Genomic DNA, 20,182 nt, shown 5'->3' with positions numbered 1-20,182 from the left:
ATGTACCACAGGTACAAAACACTGTAATAAAATGGCTTGATTACCTCCTCCTTGTGTGGATAAGTTCTCCAGAGCCTTGCTAATGACCTAATTATTCTATTCAGGTGTGGTGCAGCAGAGGCACATCTAAAAGTTGCAGGGCAGTGGCTCTCCAGGACTGGAGTTTGACAACTGTGATCTAGAAGTTGCAGGACACCGGCCCTTGACGACTAGAGTTAGCTTACCTCATTGAGCAGGATTCTGCAGCTGCAACTTTTTGGATGTGTCCCTGCTTCAACACACCTGATTCAAATCAATGGTTAATGAATAGGCCTTTGCAAAACCTGCTGACATGGCAAGGATGTAATTCAGCTTTTTGATTCAGGTGTGTTGGAGCAGGGATGCATCCAAAGTTAGAGGATGGTGGCACTCAAGAACTGGATTTACCAACTCCTTTCATATTGAATCAGTTGTCAAGAGGAGGATTTATTATGCAGACAAGTTGAGGGACACTATCAACTTAGTTTATATATCAGCAATTCACAACAAATGACATCTCAAACCACTTTCCAAAACTACCAAATGAAATTTATAAACAGAAATAGTAATTTTAATCCAATCCTTTCGAAAGATTCAAATTTATTTACATATATTTTAGTTTGAACCTGGTTATAGAACAATACATTTTGGTTTTTAATATCAGTTAGCAAAAAAGCTTGACATTTAAGGAAACCAGGTAACTGCATAGGTAGAAATCCTTCCTGCTAAACATTAACATAACAAACAATTCATAGTGTGAAAGATTTGATTGTAATCTTATTTTTACAATAAAACACTTTTTCTGGAAGTGTTCCTCTCCTGGCTAAAACTGCTAGTTGACTTGCTGGCTATTATTCTTGTCATTATATCACAGTAGGTGCTCGGCTGCAGTTTTATTGCCAGCTTGAAGGTAAATTCATTAAATGCTTATTTGAACTTAAGGGCCTGTTTCCTAAATGGATAGCACTGCTGTGTCAGTTTGGAATTAACCTAACAGACAAAAGGCAACAAACGGGAAGTATTGTGTCACAACCTAGCAACAGATTTTATGTAACCATTAAATGCAGAACCTGTAAAGATAATGTATGTATTATGTATATGTATTCAGGTTAGTTTTTAGTCTTTTCTTCCTATTCTTCTATTCATTTTATTGCTTGTAGAAGAGAAGTGATCCTACATAGACTTTCTTTGCTAAATGTAGATTGTTTAAGCATCTTCTTGACTTCTGTAAGATAAGATTGTGAGACAGGTGCAATAAGTTTACCATTTATTTTTGCCACATCTCCTTTGAAATCTTTTTTTTAATATAAAGAAGACATTCTTTCTTAAAGTATGTTGGTTTAACTTTGCGAAATCTGTCACTGAGTCACAAAAAGGTGTGAAAGAGAGTCCATAAAAGCTTTGGGATCGATAAAGTGACAGGAAGTCTTGGTGCAGCTTCTCCATGTAATTTGAAGAAGACAGTTCAGGTTTTGTCAAGGCTAAGACTTCACTTTAGGGTGTTTTTGTGAATCTGAGAAACCAATATTTGATACTTTTATGAGCTTGGTTTGAGGTTATTATGCTTCTTAAACACTGAATGAGAGCTACACAGCATTATATGGCACTCTGTGTAAAAAGGTCCCTCAAATCCAGTAAAAAGCCACTGCTATATTACTCTTTGTACCTAAAAATGAAAAATGTGCTGCACATATAGAAAAACATTTTATAAATTATAAATGGTAAACATAAATTACCAATATAAAAACTCTCCACACAGATATGCTGTGCACAGATATGTGCTACAGGCTTATAATAAATTAATAGTACACATTATTAATCTAATTTTTCCCCCCAAATCTCCACACTGCAAAAACACAAACCAGGTACTTCTGGTCTAGTTTTTAGTGCTAATATCTTAGTAAACTTGAAGTAAGACAAACTAACTAACAAGTAGCTAGTTTTATTAAGATATAGAGGCTAGTTAAAGTAAAATAATTTCTTAATTTTGATGAAAAAGTACTTTTTCCATTGGGAGATTATGCAACTTATAGCAAGAAATTTTTTCATGTTCTAAGTTAATTTATCTTCCAGTAGAACCTTTTCATCAATACTAAGGAATTAATATTGTTTTAAGTTTGTTTACTTAAAACAAGCCTCTATATCTTGCTAAAATAGATATAGCAAGATATAGTTTGTCTTACTTCGAGTGTACTAAGATATTTGCACTAGAGACTAGATAAAAAATACTTGATAAGATTTTGTGTTTCTGCAGTGCAACCTTTAATTTGAGTTCATTTATTTGGTCAATTTGAGAAACAGTTTATTTTGTTAAAATCAGCTTTGCCACAATTGTTACAACTGTTTTAAAAATGCAACTGAAGTTCTCTCTTATGGACATAATGGAATTTTTTTTTTTTTTTTTATCAGATTATCAGGCAACTTTTGGTCAGCCATTGGCGAATTACTGTTATGAAAAACCACACGCCGTCTTCTTTGTTTCTAAAATTTTCCATCTTCCTTTTCATATAGTTCAATCATTCAAATGAGAAAGCGAGGAATTGGCCAGGTTAACTGGAGTTTTCTCTAGTTTGAAGCATTGACTAATTTAGTGCTGCCTCTCCTCTCTTGATTCAGCAGCCTGAAAAGGAGGCTTCTATACTTTTCCCTCACTTTACAAGATAAGAAATTTGGAAATATTTTTGGTCATCAAACATATGGACACACATGTTCTTATTAAAGCAGTTAACTACAGTTGGAAAATTGCCATCTCAGTATCTGTAAAGCAGCAGACTGCAGCCTTGTTGCATGTCTGTCTGATTTAAAAAAACAACAACTAAGCATTACTAAGTATGTCAACTTGACTATTAATATTTCTTCAAGTTCTTATTATAGGAGTTTGCTTATAACTGTGTATTGAAATCAATTAAGATGTCACATTGCTTTAGTAGCAGTAGGAGGATTAGTTGCTTTTCTGTTTAAGTAAAGTAAAACTGTGGTGCTTTTATTCAAAGCTGTCATACCACAGGAGCCTCATAATGGCCCATACCTTTGTATGCTTGGTGGTCTGTGACCTCCTCTTCCTGGGGTATAAATAGGACGTGACACAGAGGTTCATTTCTCTCGGCCAGACTTCAAAGTGGAAAAAAAAAACAAGAGAACATGCCATTCAAGTAAGGCAGATCTGGGCTCTTTACAGGTCAGGGTTTACAATGCAAATGTCCCACCGTCACATATTGTTGAACTGGGTGCTTTGATCAGATCAGATGAGGTTTGAGCTTTTAATCGCTCCATTTGGGTTTGGTGAAAAAGCACAGTGTTCACTGTAAAGAACAGTGGAAGACCCATGATGCTATGGGCTAGTTTCACTTCCAAATACTCTGGAAAGTTTTTTAGAGGAATGGTTAAAGATAGTTCCCTGTCTATGTTTGCTGCCAACTTGTGATGTGGTATAGAGGAAGGATAAGAAGAGTGATTTCTTTAGAAGGAATAATTTCTCTTTTTGATAAATGCAGTTAAAAGGGGTCCAATTTTCTAGATTTTTTTTACTTAAGCTACTACAAATAATTTTAAAGGGGCTAATATGTAAAATTGACTTTTTTAGCTTTATATTTTTCTATAATGTTATTGCCTCGTCATAAACAAACCTGGTGTGATGCTTTGAGTCTAGCACTTTTGCTAGTCCAGAGAGCCCCAAAGGGTTTCACACTACATTCAGTCATTCACCCATTCACACACACATTCACACACTGTAAAGTCTTGCAATGCCAAAGGTCCTGTAGTGGAAAAGCTGTAATCTAAGTTGTCATACATATGTGGAATTCACCATAGCCGTATGATCACGGTGCAGTAACGATTCTCAGTTTGACACAAAGGAAACTCTGTTGTGATTTTGCATGCTATTTGATTAATTTTACAGTTTGCTGAATTTAGACAGGGACCATCTGTTCACGGCTGAGCAGTGTACAAATTAACACAAAGAAAAAGAAAGCCCAGAAACAGATCGGTACTGTTCAGAGTTACGCCACTGCCTACAGCTCAGCGTTGTTTTGTGACAAGTCTCTTAATAACCAGTGGTCAGGTTTTGTTTTTCTCCATCTCCATTAGACCGCATTAGATGACCAAGTAGGAGAAAGGCCACACTCAACAGTGAATGTTGGCACTGAGTGTAAACATGTTGACTTATTTTTGAATCTTAAGCTACAAATGCTCACACTACTTCCTCATTCTTTTTCAACCTATAAAGCTAATTTCAACAACAAAATATGTTGTATATCATCTCTGAAAAACCTAAATGTGCAACTACTCATGCATTAGGAACAAGATGAACACAAGCTTGACTTGTGCTTGTTGACTGTGACCTCAACAGGAAATATGGGGTACCTTTACCGGAAATGCAAATACGGCTTTTTGCAGGTTCTTTAGAACTAGGCCTGACACTATCCGTCAAGCTGAGGCGTACGTGCTCTCTTTCTCCTTGCAATACTTGCACGTCTTGGTGTTTGCTTAATCAGTACTTACGTTCCCAAAGCAACCCACATATGCAGAAGAAGAACAAAATTTGAAGACATAGACACGACACGGCCAGGAGTGGTCTGATTGTGATGTGATGCACTACGGTGACACGGACTTCTTTCATAAGATCATGATCATAGTTCTCAGCCATTGTTTACATCTTAATTTACTGCATCTGGCTCTTTCTGATGCAGAATTATGATGGATATCTCACATCAATGACATAAAAGCTGGAGACAATGCTACAGTCCCGTTCAGACTGCAGACGCTTTGAAAACAATTAATTATTATTGTATCTGAATTAGTACCACATATGGCAGTGGCACGGGTCTGATCGCTTTCTTTTTTTGTGTGGCGGGGTGAAAATATCAGAATTGGGTCATTTATGCTACTGTAAAAAAGCCAGATGTAGGTCACATATAGGCCAAAAAGCGGACTTGGGGCACATTGGCCTGCTATGAGAACATAGCCTTTTAATTTTCAGATGGTGGATTGATCAGAGCTCTGTGAGAAGCTCAAAGCTTCTCCACAACTTCATGCCTGAACTTTCACATGTTTCTTGGTCTTCATGATGATAATTGACTGATTTCAACAAACCTTTGAGGCATTCATGGAACTGCTGAATTTCTGTTGAAATTAAGTTACATGCAGGTGGTCACACTGGATTTTATTGAAGAGCATTAGAGAAAATTTGGGTAAATAACTACATATTTGTCGACTCTTTTCAGTTGTTTATGGAAAATCCTGCATTATATATTTATCTTCCTATGACGTATGTGCTACTTTGTGTTGGTCTATCAATACACTGTAAACTGAGAAAACATTGAAAAGTTCAAGGCGAAGAAATATTTTTGAAAAAGTCCTCATATAAATTTTATATGATCGTTTGACATCATTATGCTTTCTGGATGCTTTTAGCCCTTCACAGGACTGATGATTCCTCTTTTCCAATCTCCTCGTTTTCTTAATCATCATTTATATTTATCCCCTCTTCTCCCCTACAGGGATGAAATGAGAAGGGCTCCTCTTAGTGAATTAGGTGCTAATCTCTCAATGCACCAGGGATTAATTGACCTCATTAGCTCTGAGTCCACTGCCTCTAGGAAGAGATGTACTCTTTAGCATAACCTTTGGGATACATGCTACAGATGCTTGTCATTAAGAGTCTTATTAAAGCAATTTAAGTTACCAAAAATTTTGATTTTAATCAAAGGACTTTTGCGCAGCTAAATATTGCCTAAAATAACAAACTGTCTCCTTTTAGCTACAATCATTCTTCTCAAAATTAGTCCTGACACTGAGTTATGGATATAAACACAGCTTCAGAACCAGCAATGATTGAATTATTGGTCAGAGAAAGTCGTTGTTACACAAAGCTCCCTGGATTGTTTTCCCTCCGCTGAGTTTGTTTGATGTATTTAAAAGGAGCCCAACCTCACCTCAGATCTGAGGCCATCGAACGTCGAGAGCACATGACCTTCTCTTTGGGTGATGCCTCTCTTCATCTTTCACTCCCAGGACCTCCTTCGCTCTGTATTGTGAAGTGAAATTGTAGAACACCGTCCTGCTGTAGAAAAATAACAGAAATGAGGAGGGTGTCACTGCGACTGATTGTCTAAGCTATCGCAAGGTTCAAAGGTGTTTGTGTTTGGCGTCAGGAAATCAGCGGGAGACTTGGCTCCTCTGGTAAAACTATCCACTGGAATCTGTGAGTAAGCATTATAATGCTCCTCTAGGCTTAAAGCCTTTTAACTATTATGTGGCAAAAGGCCTACAGACAAAATAATTCTGAAAAAATATAAGTAAAATAGTAAATAAAAACATTTTATAAACAAACAGCTAGGTAAATAAGTAATAGGGGTTGCTGTTATTTTAATACCTTATGTGTAAAAGGTCATGAGATAGAATTGTATATGTCAAAATGTTTCTATATATTTAAATATTTATTGAATCATGTTATGGATCATGTGCTGCAGTGCACCATGAAAACGTGTTTCATTAAAACACCCAAGCATGTGATTGGTTAACCTGGACAGGTAAGTCATAATGACTAAAGTTATGGTAGCTCCGCCCACTGACGCATTTAGGTAAATTCATGTGTTTCATTAGCTACATAAATAAAAACTGAACCAGTCAGCATCTTTCATTATTTATTTAACAAATTGTCTGTGTTTGTCTTGAATTGTGATTAAGATAAGATGCACTTAAGTAATTTGTTACAGCTTAAAAGTGAAAAAGTCTGTTTTTGTACAGAAGATTCTAAGATTTATGCATTTACCTTTTTTTAAAATTTTTTGTTTCAAGGACTTTCACTGGGATTTCAGAAGGTATTTATTGTGATATTTATAATAGTATCGTGTTTCACCTTACATTGGGACACATCTTTCTCTGTTGACATTATTTTTTTTTTCTAGATAAGAGCCTTTCTCTCTCTTTTTTTGCTCAAACAAGCATGAACATTTTCTATTTGGACTACGTGTTTCTACTTTAACACCCTGTGCACTTTTAATGAAAGCTTTATAATTTTGGCTGAGGTTCCAGGACGAGCCATGGTAGGACACTATAATTAACGACCAACAACTGGTGCATGACCAGAACATTCTGTGTAGATCTTGTGCTCCAGTATGCCTCTTATGTGAGCGTGAGTATGCGGGGATAAATAGAACCCTATTAGTGATTGTTTGGTCACGTTGCAAATACAAAAAGTGACTGAATGCTTTAACAGGTTTACAGTAAAAGTATTCATACCCACCAGACTTTCAAATTTTGTCACATTTCTATAAACTTGATTTGTTTAAATTTGATTTTTTTGTGATCAAGAGAAAGCAATGCATGATTGTCAAGTGAAAGAAAAGGAATCATGATTTTAAAAAATGCTTTTATAAGTAAAAATCTGAAAGGTGAAACATTTGTATGTAGCCCCCTTTTACTCCGACCAACTAATTTTTCTTTTGTCTCGATTAAAAAATATATTTTTATGTAAAATTACATAAGAAAACCATGCCTTCTTACCTAATCTAGATTATAATCTAACAAACCGCGTAAAACCCATTTTAGTATTTTCGTCCCACTTAATTAAAATACATTTACACTTTGTGGCGATGATGAGACAATAGTCAAGTATTTTACTCAAAAGCTCAATGGATACTTAGACAAAATAAGACAAAGATTTGTCATCCGTTTCTACTAAAACCTATTTATTGATTTAAAACTTGACTCATAAAGGGTGTGTTTGCTTCAGTAGAATAGTGGCAAAACCAGTAGCATGAAGCAAAGTTTCCACTGATTAATATTCTGGTTTGTTTTTGTGTGCAGCAACCCTCCACATACCTTAATGTGTTGTGTACTTGGATGCCGTTATTAGACTTTTAATTGCAGTGTTTTGTAGAAATGTTTGCAGCTTGTGCTGGGCATAAATTACTTTTCCAACTTAGAAAAAAGAGGAAAGCTGATGGAAACTCAAAAAAAGATGCTGCAGCTGTAAACCGATCTATATTTGTTCTTTGTCGTTTACAAGCCATAGTTCTTCAGCTTTAATTTTCTTGTTATATTACGCTGTAAACTGACAATAATTTACTGTCATCTTGATCATTATTCAGTCTTAGATGCTCTTTTTTAAAACTGGGAAATGATGCAGTCTAACTTTAGCCATTTGAAGAGCTGCAGCACAACATGGGTTGCTTTGGAGAGCCATTAGAGGATTAGAGGAATACCTCTTCACCTTGTTGTAGAAAATTTTCCATTTCCTGGGCAACTTTCCCACCCACAGCCCCTCAAAATGATCTACCTTTAGCATTTGGCATTGTGTGATTAAAACAAATGTTGATACAATTACAGTTCAAAGTAGAACAAAATTATTTACACTTGAAGGAAGCAAAATGATTTATTGAAAGGATAATCAAATGTAAAGTGCTTAATATCCCTTCGATGTAATAGCATTACATAGCATGTTGCTGATAGAAAGCTTTGAGTCAAACATATTTGTGTGAAGTGACCTTTTGTGTCAAACTTCTTGATCAGAAGCCATGCCGAAACACCCTGCAGCCAGTGTGAGCCGATGCTTTCTTCCTGTGAATGTTTGAGAGCGGATGGTGCAACTGTGTGGGTGTCTTGCTCTCTCTTTCTCCCCATTTCATATCCAGAGTATTGTGCTTGCTATCATTCAAGGACATTATGTAACGCTTGTGAGAGCACCCCATCTGGAGAAGTGCCATTGAATTGAGGAGTTTGCAGAAATCACGGCAGAAATGAAAAACTTACCTGTGAAAGACATTAGTAACTAAGGACACTGTACTAGCAAAAGAGGAATTTGGTGTACATCTGCTCAATAGCTTTAAAGCACAAATAATCTCTGTAGCATTTTAGGAGATTTGGAGTTCATGTTTAAAGATGTAATGCACATCCCACTTTATGTAGGTGCATTTGTAATTATTTAATTCCAGACTATGCAGATGTAAAGGTAGGTGTTTTAAACTTGTTCAGTTGAGCTGAAGTCTGTTGATGTAGTTTCGTTGTTGTGGATGTGCATTCAGTGTTCTACAAACATGCAGGATTTGCATGCCAGAGTCAGCCTTGTAGACATGTCAGTGGCTCAACAAGCTGCTCATTGTGCTAAGCTGGTTAATGAGTTATTAGGTACCACTGGCGCTCGCATTAGTGGTGGATCTAGTAGAAAAGGCATGGATTTGGGCATGGAGTCAGTTTAAATCTGGATTACAATAGGGAGCCACTAAAAATACAACTACTGACCAACTGAGAGCCCTGGGCAAGCCTCTCCTTCTGCTGTCCCTTACACAACCAAACACTCACCTACTCCTCCAAGAAAGCTTTTGGAAATAAAAATGCTTGTGGTTGTACATTGGAGGGATTTTTAAAATATTTTTGAGAAAACTAAGAATCCTCTTTTTTTCACTGTTTTCATTTTCTCTGTCTTAAAACGTTTTTACTGCAATAATCAGTATAAATATTTGTATTTTTTCAATAACCGATTCATCTCGATTAATTACTTTAACCTTCTGAGGTTTATCATGGAGGCCATTTAAATCTTTTGTTGCTTTCCCTTTCACTGGTTAGATGTGCCTCTCAGGTATTTTGAGTAGGACGTCTATCTATAGCTTAATACATAGTGGGTGTGTTTTAATTTGTTATTTGCCAGCTTGGAGAGGGATTATACTAACAACTGTTTCATATTGTTGTCTCGGAAATATTTGCTTTTAATGGTTGGGAAGGAATAGTCTGATTGTTGAAGAACAGCTCTGTTCTTGAGTCTGAAAGATGCAGTTTATGGTGTATCGTTGGTTGATGTACTATCAGGGCCCAGATAATCTTCTAAATATGGCGTCAGTTTCAAGGCCAAGCTGATAAACGCACTGTGGTTCTCAGGGGAGTCAGTGTGCAACTACTGTGCTTAGAAAAGTATTCATACCTCATTTTCACATTTTGCTAGTCCTGTTGCTACCTGAAACTTCATTGTATTTTATCTAGGATTTTATTTGATACACCAGCACCAAGTAGCAATAAATGTCTGAAAAATACAGTGTGTATTTTTATTCAAACCCTTTTCTCTGATACGCCTATAAAGAAAATCCAGTGCAACCGAATGCCTTCAAAACTACATAATTTAGGATTTGTGGAAGCTTGTTAGAGAAAGTAAACAACTAGATTTATAAATATCAAGGGTCACAGCAGAGAGGTCAAAGATAACATTATAGGAAGGTTTGAAGAGAGTTGGGCTATGAAACAACAACTTACAGAGCACCGTTTGGTGATCCAGAAAACGAGTGTAGAAAGGAACTCTGGTCCGAGATGACCAGAGTCCAGATGAGATGAAATTTGAAGTTTATGGCTAACAGGTAATAAAATCACTATGAGTTGAATGGACTTTCAACTCACAGCGTATAGACTTCTATAAGTCTATACGCTTTCACTATATAGACTATGGGAAAGTCTATATGTACTATAGACTTTCTTCATAGTGAAACACGGTGGTGGCAGGATTATGCTTTGGAGATTCTGTTCTCCAGCAGAGACAGTAATGCTGGTAAAACTTGATGGGAAGACGCTGTCCCACTCAATCTGCCTGAGCTTGAACTACTCGTCAAAGAAGGATGAGCAAAAAGACTTGTATTCCCAAGTGAAGTAGTTCTTAGACTTTTTAGGTGACCTCGTCTTTTAAATCAACTAATGTTAGAGGCCTCACCTTAAACATAACACAGACGAAAAGGCTGAACCACATTTAATTAAAGAAGTGACAAAAAACAACAAATAATTCAATTCTTGAGTTTCCTATTCTTCTGAAATTTTCATTTGATCATTTCTTCTTTCTGAGTTTTACTTTTTAAAATAAAGAGCCAATCATGTAGAAATTATTCTTTTACAAAACAACTAAAAAAACTGGTCTTATTAAAAAAGTCAGATAAATGTTTAAGTACAATAAACTCCTCTCAAGCTGCTCAACATTTGACAGCAGCTGTGAAGCTGTATGGGAGGGCCAGGAGCCAAGGGAGCTTTGCCAGGTGCCTGAGGTTGCAACACTGGACACCTACTCTAGTTCCACTTGCAATAATAAAAATTATACCTTAAAAATAAATATCTGGAAGGTTTCTCTCACTTTTTGGATGCAAATATTACTTACTTTTATTATGCAAAATTACTGAAATTTGTCAGTACTTCTCAATATGTAATAAATCCACATAATAAGAAAATAAAACCCAGTTAATAGCTGCCCCTTAAATTAAAAAATCTCCATAATGAAAGTTAATCTAATCTTCCTGGAAGGATCAGGTGTCTGCCATTCAAACCTCTCTCACACAGATCATTTATGAAAGTGTTTCGCAGATCTCTGCTGTCAGCAGCTGGGACGCTGATGTTCAGTGGGGAATCTCAAAGCTGTGGGCTCAGGTGTCTCATAGCCTGAAAACACTGCTACTCCAGTGATGAGGCTAGCTTTTGTACCCTGTTGGTTTTTCGAGTGTTGTTAAAAAAAAAAAAAGATAATTTGCGTAATGCATTTACAATTCCATTTGTCTCAGGATGTTCTTTTTACATATTGTACTCAAATATAATCTGTAGAGTAGAACTACATTACACAACATAAAAACAGACAGATTGTTCTCATTTACTTCTGTGCTTCATTCACTGTTTCTCCTGTCAGCTTAAAATCAGAGGTATTGTGTTTTTTTGCAGCATCCATTTGTGACTAATTGTGCACTGGCTACAGGTTCCTTTTTTGTGAAGCTGTCCTTGCAGAGTTGTTAGAGAAATGAGTCATAGTTACTAAGGAAGTGAAATGCTGTGCGGTCAAGTGCATGTTGCAGGGTATATTCTGCCTTTGCTTGAGAACCCTGAAAACCAGGCTGCTGTTTTGACATCTCAGATCTGTGAAAAAGTATTTAGACTTGCAAATTATGATGGAAGGAAAAAAGCAAGAGCTGAGCGTTAAAAAAATGAGGTCATCTTTTGGCAAACTGGTACTTGAACACACAACACAATTTTTTTAAGTTCTCACCTTACAGGATTTTAATCAACAGTACACCCCAACAACTGGCCTTTTTTTTGTTCTTTGTGGCAAACATACCTCTCTGTACTAGCAAGTGAACTGAAACTGTCTGTTTCTGTTTCATGTTGTGAGAAATTGCATGAATGTGAACATATTTCTGCAAGGACAGCTGTGAGGTTGTCTTGTTGTATTTCCACAACTCTGTAAACATGTTTGGCATGTAGAGATGCATGGGCGTTAAATCGTACAGGATTAATATTATGGGATGTCAGAAAACAGACTGCCAGTAAGTTAACTGAACTTTGGTTGGTGATGGAAAATTTGCTCTAACTCGAAACTAGTTTCAGATGCAATCTGAGTACTGATAAGAAGTTCCTGTGTTGGTTTCTTTTTGTAACAGATAGTGATGATTCACTCACAGCAACTGTTTTAGGTACATCTATTCGGTTGCTTGTTGACACTAAAAGCAGATCAGCCAATCACCTGGCATCAACTCGGTGTATTTAAACATCTAGACACAATGAAAACACCACGGTTCGGTTTGGGTTTTGTAGTGTGGTTTTATTTTCTTGTGAACTTTGTGTCTAATTCAGTTGGATTTAATTACTTTTTGGAAAGGGTTTTCTAATTGTTCTTAGTTATTGCTTAGTTTCAGTGTATTCTTTTGTCAGTTCTAGTAGTAGTTTTAAATTTTTTCATACTTTGGTTAATTTTTAGTTGCAGAATTTAAAAACGACAAAGCATTGTGATAATGGTTTACCATTTAACATTTTTTATTAAATTCCTTTTGAACAATTGACTAGCGATTTATCTCAACTTTTGCTGTTGCTATTTTGCAGACTGGCGTGAGTTTCGGGGGAAAGATTATGGACTGCTGTAATTTGCCAGCAACTGATATAAACTGCTTGTGTGGGGAAAAAATTAATTTCACAACAGTTCAAAATGTTAACAAATAGATTCATTAGCACAAAAATAAAAGCCATTATAGCTCTAATTTCAGTATTTTTTAGAAACTTTTATAAATGCATGATTTAGTTCCAGGTAGTTAGTTATAGTTTTTCCCCATTAATTACCATTTTTATTTATTTCAGTTACCAAAAATATTTCCTCAATTTCAGTTTTTGTTATTTTGTTCATTTTAGATAACCTGGGAAGACAACTGGCTGAAGGTCAAACATTAAGCATGAGCTTCAAGTCTGGGGAGAAAAAAAGGGCTTCAACATAATTTTAAATATGACATGATTGTTGATACCAGATGGGCTGGATGGATGTTTCAACATCTCTCCATTAATAAAGAAATAGAGACAATATCCAGTGAGTGACAGTTGTGTGGATGACAGTGCCTTGTTCATGTCAGAGGTCAGAAGAGAGTATGCAGTCTGGTTTTTAGATGATAGAAAGTAGCAGTAACTTAAATATCCACTTGCTACAACAAAGGCATACAGGTTACCATCTATGGTATTGCAGGAAATCAACCAGCAAATAGGCTACAGTTGCAGTCGGCAATTCTAGACGCCACATCTGTCATGAGCTGAAGCTGCAATTCTCACAGATACCACAGAACTGAATGAGAACACATTGCCTGATCCAATGAGACTAAGCTGCACCCTTCAGATGGTAGGAACACAAGTAGGTGTGAAGAACATGAAGGTATGGATCCATCCTGACTTTCCTCAAGTGTTCTGGCTGCTGCTGCTGTAATAGTGTAATGGTTGTTTTCTTGGCACTCTGGGGCTTTTGTTCCCAGCTATACATACTGTCAACACTTTAACCTGTATAAGTTTTGTTGTTGACCATCTCTTTGTTACAATAGTATACTCATCTTCTGGTGGCTTCTTCCAGCGTCATAACACACTTGGCCACAAAGCTCGAATAATCTCACTGGATTCTTCAGCTATTGTAGTATAGCAGTGTAGCCAGTGAATCTGCAGTGACAGTGTGATGCTGTTGCTCCTTCAAATACTTTGTAGACAAAGAATGTTTCAGAATAAAAACAAATGACAAAAAACATATCAGAATAAACAAATTTTAGATGTTGAAATAAACCTTAACTGTCATCCAAAATTTATATGTCAGCATTGGGAATACAAAAACCGGTGTGACTGGTTGAGCAGAAACCATTTCACAATTCTTTGTGTCATAAAAGTCACAAATTAACTTATTGCTGTTAGTGGTTTTAAAATATTTCTACAAAGGAAAATGTCAGACGTGTGGCCTGCACAAGTAAATGCGGTGAAACTAGAAACCTTAAGAAGTCACATAATTAGTAAAGCTAATTATGAGGGCAGAGACTTTAACAAGTTAGTTTCAATTATTTAATTTAGTAGATTTTAACACATTCACAATTTTAATGCATTTAATCTAATTTTTTTAAATTAAAATGCTATTCATTAATTATATACTCTACAATTAACTTGGGTCAGGGTTTTAATCAAGTCGCACCACTGCTAAGTATAAATCCAGCTGTTCTGTGAGCTCCATAAATTTAGCTCAGAGTGCTAAGAAGAAAGACATTGTTGAGAGGAAACCATTAAATCTCCCAGTTTTTCACCATATCGGTAATGTGTCAAAGTTGTGAAAACAGGGACTATGGTCTTGTGAGACCAAAAATAAAACTTTTTGAAATTTAAGCAACACCATATATGCAGCAGAATAAACACTACACCCATGATGGAACAAGGTGGTTGGAGCATCATGCAATGGGATTGTTCTTCTTTATAAGGGGCAGTAAAAATGATCAGTGTTAAGTGGAAGGTGCCCTTAGAAAAGGGCTGTTAAAGGGGATAGAAGACATAATGGTTTAGATTAAATCAAATTTATACATAATGGCCTAGACGAAGTCCATACCTAAATGTGGGACAAGTTTGTGGTGTGCCTTTAGATGTGAAAAGCTGGTGGAGATACTTTTTAAAAAACTTGCAGCTATAATTACGTCAAAAGGAAGTTGAACAAAGTATTGAGTCAATGGGGCTGAACACAGATACACCCTTTAAAATTCAGAACTGTGCATTCTTTTCCTTTCACTTCATAATTGTGTGCTGTCAAAATTTCTAGATGTAAGGCAATGAGATGTGAAAACATTTAAGGGTAACAAATAATTCCACAAGACCCTTGTTAGCATTGCCTAAACTCCAAGAATTTCACGTTTTGGTTTTCTGTTTTAAACACTGATGTACATCAGTTGAATTAAATATGTGTACAGCACTGTCAGACTGTGACTCATTTATGGGAAGGGCAGCAGTGAAACTCAAGTCTTTTCAAGCCATTTCCTTTGTGTGAGCTTGCAGACAGATGCTCGGGAGGAGTAACCCTGCTTTCACGCAGTGTTGCCAAAAACCTCTCCTTCCCACTCAGCCACAGAAATCCCGGAAAAGGTACTGGTGTGTAAAAATATTCCCGTGTTGCTTCTCAACGGCAACGCTTTCATTCACATTCCTTGGCCCACAGTGGCAAAACACAGGGGATGGCTTTTTCAAAACGTGCAACTTTCGCCATCCCTCACACAAAGCTTCCTTTGAGATCCAATAACTGGCATGACCAACATAAAGACCATCACTGGGTGCATTTCAGAAGCTTAGTTGAACACAAATTGTATGCCAAGAGCATGAAACAGAGTTTGGGCATACAGATTTTAAAAGGGCTGTTAAAGACACTCAGGGGAAAACCAGAATGCTATTAGTTGAATCCTCAGCTACCATTCAGTGTAGTCATCCGTTGCTCTCAGAAGACATTTGAGGTAATGAGATCCCTATGTGCTCGCCCTGCGTCACTCCGGCCGATCGACCTCTCTGCTGCTGCAGGATTTTAAATTGAAGGCTTGGACTGTGGCGTGCCATGCAACGCTAAGAATATGCAGTCAGCATTTCTTTTTTCCCCCATTGTGCACATGGATTATTTTTCTTTGCAGAGCTATTTATCTAACATATCTTTTAGCAAGCAGTTATAAGCATTCCACAAAGGTGACCTGTTTTCAGTGCATCAAAATGCTTATTGAAAATATTCTAATCTAGTGCCACTGAACTGGAGAAGTCATATCCTATAAGTTTATATCCGTGACATGAACTGACATGTGTTTTGTTTTGTAATAAATTTTATTCAGTTTCCCTGATGACTCGTTTAAGATTACTCCTCAGGGCTTGGTGGGGTTTGGTTTTTGTTTGTTGTTGTTAAAGATAGGAAAAGTAACTAAAACAAATAAAATGCATCAATGAAGCACTGCTAATCAGTCTATTACTTTATCACCAAAATGTTACTGTCATAGTCTGTGTTCCATTCAGCAAAATCCACTCCCCCTCAGCACAGATGTTTTAAGAAAGAATGAATAAGTCTTGGCTTCTCACCCACAAGCTTTTCATGAATTATATAAGCCTTTTCTAGTGGTTACAAGGATTCACCTCTCCTTCAACTGCAGTATTAAATCAAAAATCCTGTTTTCTAGCAATGAAAGCTTCTCCAAAAGGTTCTGCAAATAAAATAAAACTCCGTGAAGAAAAAAACTGAAACACGATCAGTAAGTAAACTACCATGTCACCACCATATTTTAGTGGAAACAGCTTGTTCAGGTCAATGTGCAGTATTGGTTTTACTCTGCATCTCTGTTGCCAGAGAGCAAAACCTTTTATGTGTGCGATTTACTGAATTGGCAGTGTTGACTTTTGAAGAGGAAATCAAGTAAGCCTGCTCAAATAGAGTGATCAGTCAGGTTGGGAACATGTTGAAACATGGTTTCTCTTCAGCCATCAAATATATCAGGATACATAGTGAAAACATTCAAGTGTTTGTTGTTTCCTCTCGTGGTTTTTATTAAGAGCTTTTATTGTTGGTTATGCAACTAATAAAAAGTTGGAAGAATCTAAAATTATTTTGTGTTTTGTGCAAAAGTCTCACAAAAATTACACATGTACCCATGTTGTACACATTATAGTGTCTTCTACAACATTGAAAAGACGTCTCTTTAGAGAGATCTTGCTCAGCCAAGGTTTTTGAAGTTGTGGTATTTTGTGTCCTGGGTGGAACTTCAATGCAAATTTTATATCCATTGCTGGATATAAAATTTCCAGACACAATTTAATCTCTAAGACTGGGTAATGTTTTTTGCCCTATTTCTTATTGGTATTTACAAGAAATCCTATTAGAGTAAATTAACATTTGTTGCATGACTAGATGTATAAGTTAAACAGTTATTAATACTTTTGCATTGCTATGTAGCTTTACGATTTCATGCCTGTCAGTGTCTGTTATTTGACAATATGTGTAACTGGGTTTTATTTTAATGTTATAACAAATATGAAGTTTGACAAATTTGGTTTATTTATTCTTCAAATTTATATGGTGTAGTCAAAAAGTTATGTTTCTTTTTTTGGCACATAATTTATATTACTCTGAACAGTTGGTGGTTACCATAGCAACCAGTAACAGTCAGCTTATCCACTTTTTCGGTTGCTGACTGTAACTGTGGTATGTATCAGGGTCAGCTCTGTGTTTTCTTCACAAGTACTATATTTTGACATATGTTTTAGACAAATATAATTACATATATGATTTTATGTCTAATTTTGTCATGTTTTGTATGTTTTTTTTATTTGTTATCATATTCAGTGTTGTGCATTTCAGTTGTGTTTAATGTTACAACTGTTAACTGGTCAATCAATGTCTTTCTCTGTAGCTAGTTTAGGTTTATTTATTGTATTTTATTTCACGTACAGAAACGGAAGCTGCTGGGCTGATGTAAACCACTGACTTGAGATTCTCTCTTCTTAGGTATGTTTTAATTTTCTAGTAATGTTTCAGTTACCAGCTGTGTGATAGTGATATATATTTTTAGTACGGAAAATAGAATACACAAATATATTTAACAGTATTTTAATTTGTGTTAAAGATAAGGTTAGTAATATGGTCTTTCTTTCTTTTGATTGCAAAACTATGTAGCTGTAATGTACTGTGCAAATTTAAAGGTCCTTAGTATTAGCCTCAGCTTTTAAAGTCATGTACATTAACAATATGTTATTTTTGACAGGAGTCAACCAATGCAATGCACACTATGAATTATGAAAAGATTTAACTTTAGATATAAAAGTAGATTGTGGGAAACGCGCACCAGATGGCCCTGTCAGCAGCCCGAGTTTGATAGTCATCTGGAAAATTACAATCGTCACACTGACCTTAAGCTGTCATCCATTTCTTTTGAAGCAGTGCTGCATGATATCTGCATTAGGTTCTTTGTAGATGCGTAAACATTCCCATTGCTGTACTGGTTTCAGATGTTGAGGTTTTCTGAGTGGGATAGTGGTAGTGAGCTGGCTGGACTGCTGAGGAATAATTATGGTTTTTTCTTATGGGTGGTGGTGAAAAAGGCGCCCTTTTACTCCAGTGTTATGGGAAAGAGTGTGGTACGTTTTGAAACCTGAATCAGGGATGTGGCTGGTGACATCAGCTGGAAACAATGATCCCTGCTGCTGGAACAGATTGTGTCTATTCTTCATTTCAATGGGGTGTGCATTATTATCATGCCCAGGGCTACATGAAATTAGAAAATCTTGTGCTGGTGATAATATTGGTGAATATTGCAATACTTGCCTATTTTCTTCTTTCCTTTTTCTCACGTGTGCTTCCTTAAGCACTTTGGGAAAGGTCTGGTGTGAGCATCTTCTGACTGTCCATCTGACTAAATATTGCCTTATGTGAAATTCAACTTCATATTCACAATACAAAGTGAATATTTTCACACTTAGAGGTTAATTAGTCTTTTGCAGTCAATTGCAAAGCTATATTATTTTAGCATCTCATAGAGCTCTATTCAACACATGATAAAACCCAAGATGTACTAAGACATACCTGTCTTCTTAAAATAGCCAAGAGGCCCAAGGTGTTTCTTCATTGAATACTTATACACGGCACTCTGCGTTTCATTTTTGTTACATTTGATTTGTACTGCAGCTGCATGTCTAACCTCTGCACCTTGAGGTCAGAAGAGGCAGTGAGGCTGCAGCAATGCATTCTGCTAGTGCTGCACCTGAAAACTTTGATGCACCTAAAAACTTTGATGCATTCTGTCTAGTAACCTAAATTCCCTTAACTCTTACCTTACATATCTTAGCACCCTAATCTGCTAGCGTGGCACTGTGCTGATATATTTTCTTCCTTTTTTAACCAATCTGTCTTGACATGACATGCATGTAAATCTTTTGAGTGAGATAACCAAAGAATTCAAACTTTGTTTCACTTTTTTTTTCTTATTTTAGCACATAAACTGATGCTTGAAAGCCTTTCACACATATCTCTGAAAGGTATCTCACAAAGTTCTGTGCAAACTGAAAGCCCTTCATCCTGAAAGGATTTCAAATTGCTAATTATGATATTCACCTACAGCTAATGAAAACACATTTCATCTGAGAATGCATTAAAGAAATTCTACAAAAATATGAGATTAATGAAAAGTATGTTTTTTCAACATGTACTCTTAATCTGACAAATGAGCCTCGTCGAAACACATATTCAGATTTTTTTTTAAGTATGGTTGTATGTTTTATGATATGCTAATCACAGTAAAGTTATTCTGGGCTTATTATTAAAATTGTACGGTTTATTCTAAATTAAGCTGAAATATTTTTGTTATTGTAATAATATCCTAATTTTTAATTGTATTGAGACAACTGACATAATTATAATAACCATTTATATACAGTAATTTAACCTTTTGAGCCTTGTGATAGTCACACTGAGTGTTGTCCTGAATATGACTTGGGCGACATTTTCCTTTGAGGGAGTGCAGGTGTTTTTAAATCCAAACAGCATATGAGAAGGAAATGACTCAGACTAATTTCATCAGGGCTATTTCAGTATTGGATTTGCCCCTCAGCTGATATATCTAGATTTAAATTCTTCCAATAAATTCCTATTTTTACCTGCTGGTTGTGTCAAGCAGAAAAACAGATGGCTACACTTTCAGCCTTTGCTTGATTTATATGTAAATGCATGTGAAACATTTGACCAATACCAGACAGCTTCCAAGTACTGTTTTCTCTTTTGCGCTTCCTGTATTTATTAAAAGCAGAGGCATTTAAAGCTTGAATCACTGCTGAAATAGCATCCTGGTAATATTGTTAGGTGCAAGTCACTCCTTCTGGTGAATGCGGTTAATTTAATACCAGTAGCCAGTACTGGGAGAAAGGA

The 20,182-nt window shown here is 36.2% G+C and overlaps 1 protein-coding gene across 7 annotated transcripts in view; it reads left to right on the top strand.

The window, feature by feature from the left end:
- Positions 1-20,182, top strand: part of adcy7 (adenylate cyclase 7) — a 61,736-nt gene that overhangs the window by 1,988 nt on the left and 39,566 nt on the right. For 3 of the 7 annotated variants that reach the window (XM_044106450.1, XM_044106422.1, XM_044106459.1), the window contains exon 2: positions 17,716-17,770. The exons of 1 other annotated variant lie outside the window; for it this stretch is intronic. The gene's annotated coding sequence lies outside the window, so the exon portion shown is untranslated. Of the gene's footprint in view, positions 1-17,424; positions 17,468-17,715; positions 17,771-20,182 lie in introns of those variants that run through there. 3 more of the 7 variants (XM_044106468.1, XM_044106413.1, XM_044106440.1) reach the window with 2 other exon arrangements.

Source organism: Gambusia affinis, linkage group LG02 (genome assembly GCF_019740435.1).
Source record: "Gambusia affinis linkage group LG02, SWU_Gaff_1.0, whole genome shotgun sequence".
In the NCBI taxonomy this organism is placed as follows: Eukaryota; Metazoa; Chordata; class Actinopteri; order Cyprinodontiformes; family Poeciliidae; genus Gambusia; species Gambusia affinis.
The sequence above is the reverse complement of the archived record's forward strand: the minus strand, read 5'-3'. Positions and strand labels throughout refer to the sequence as shown.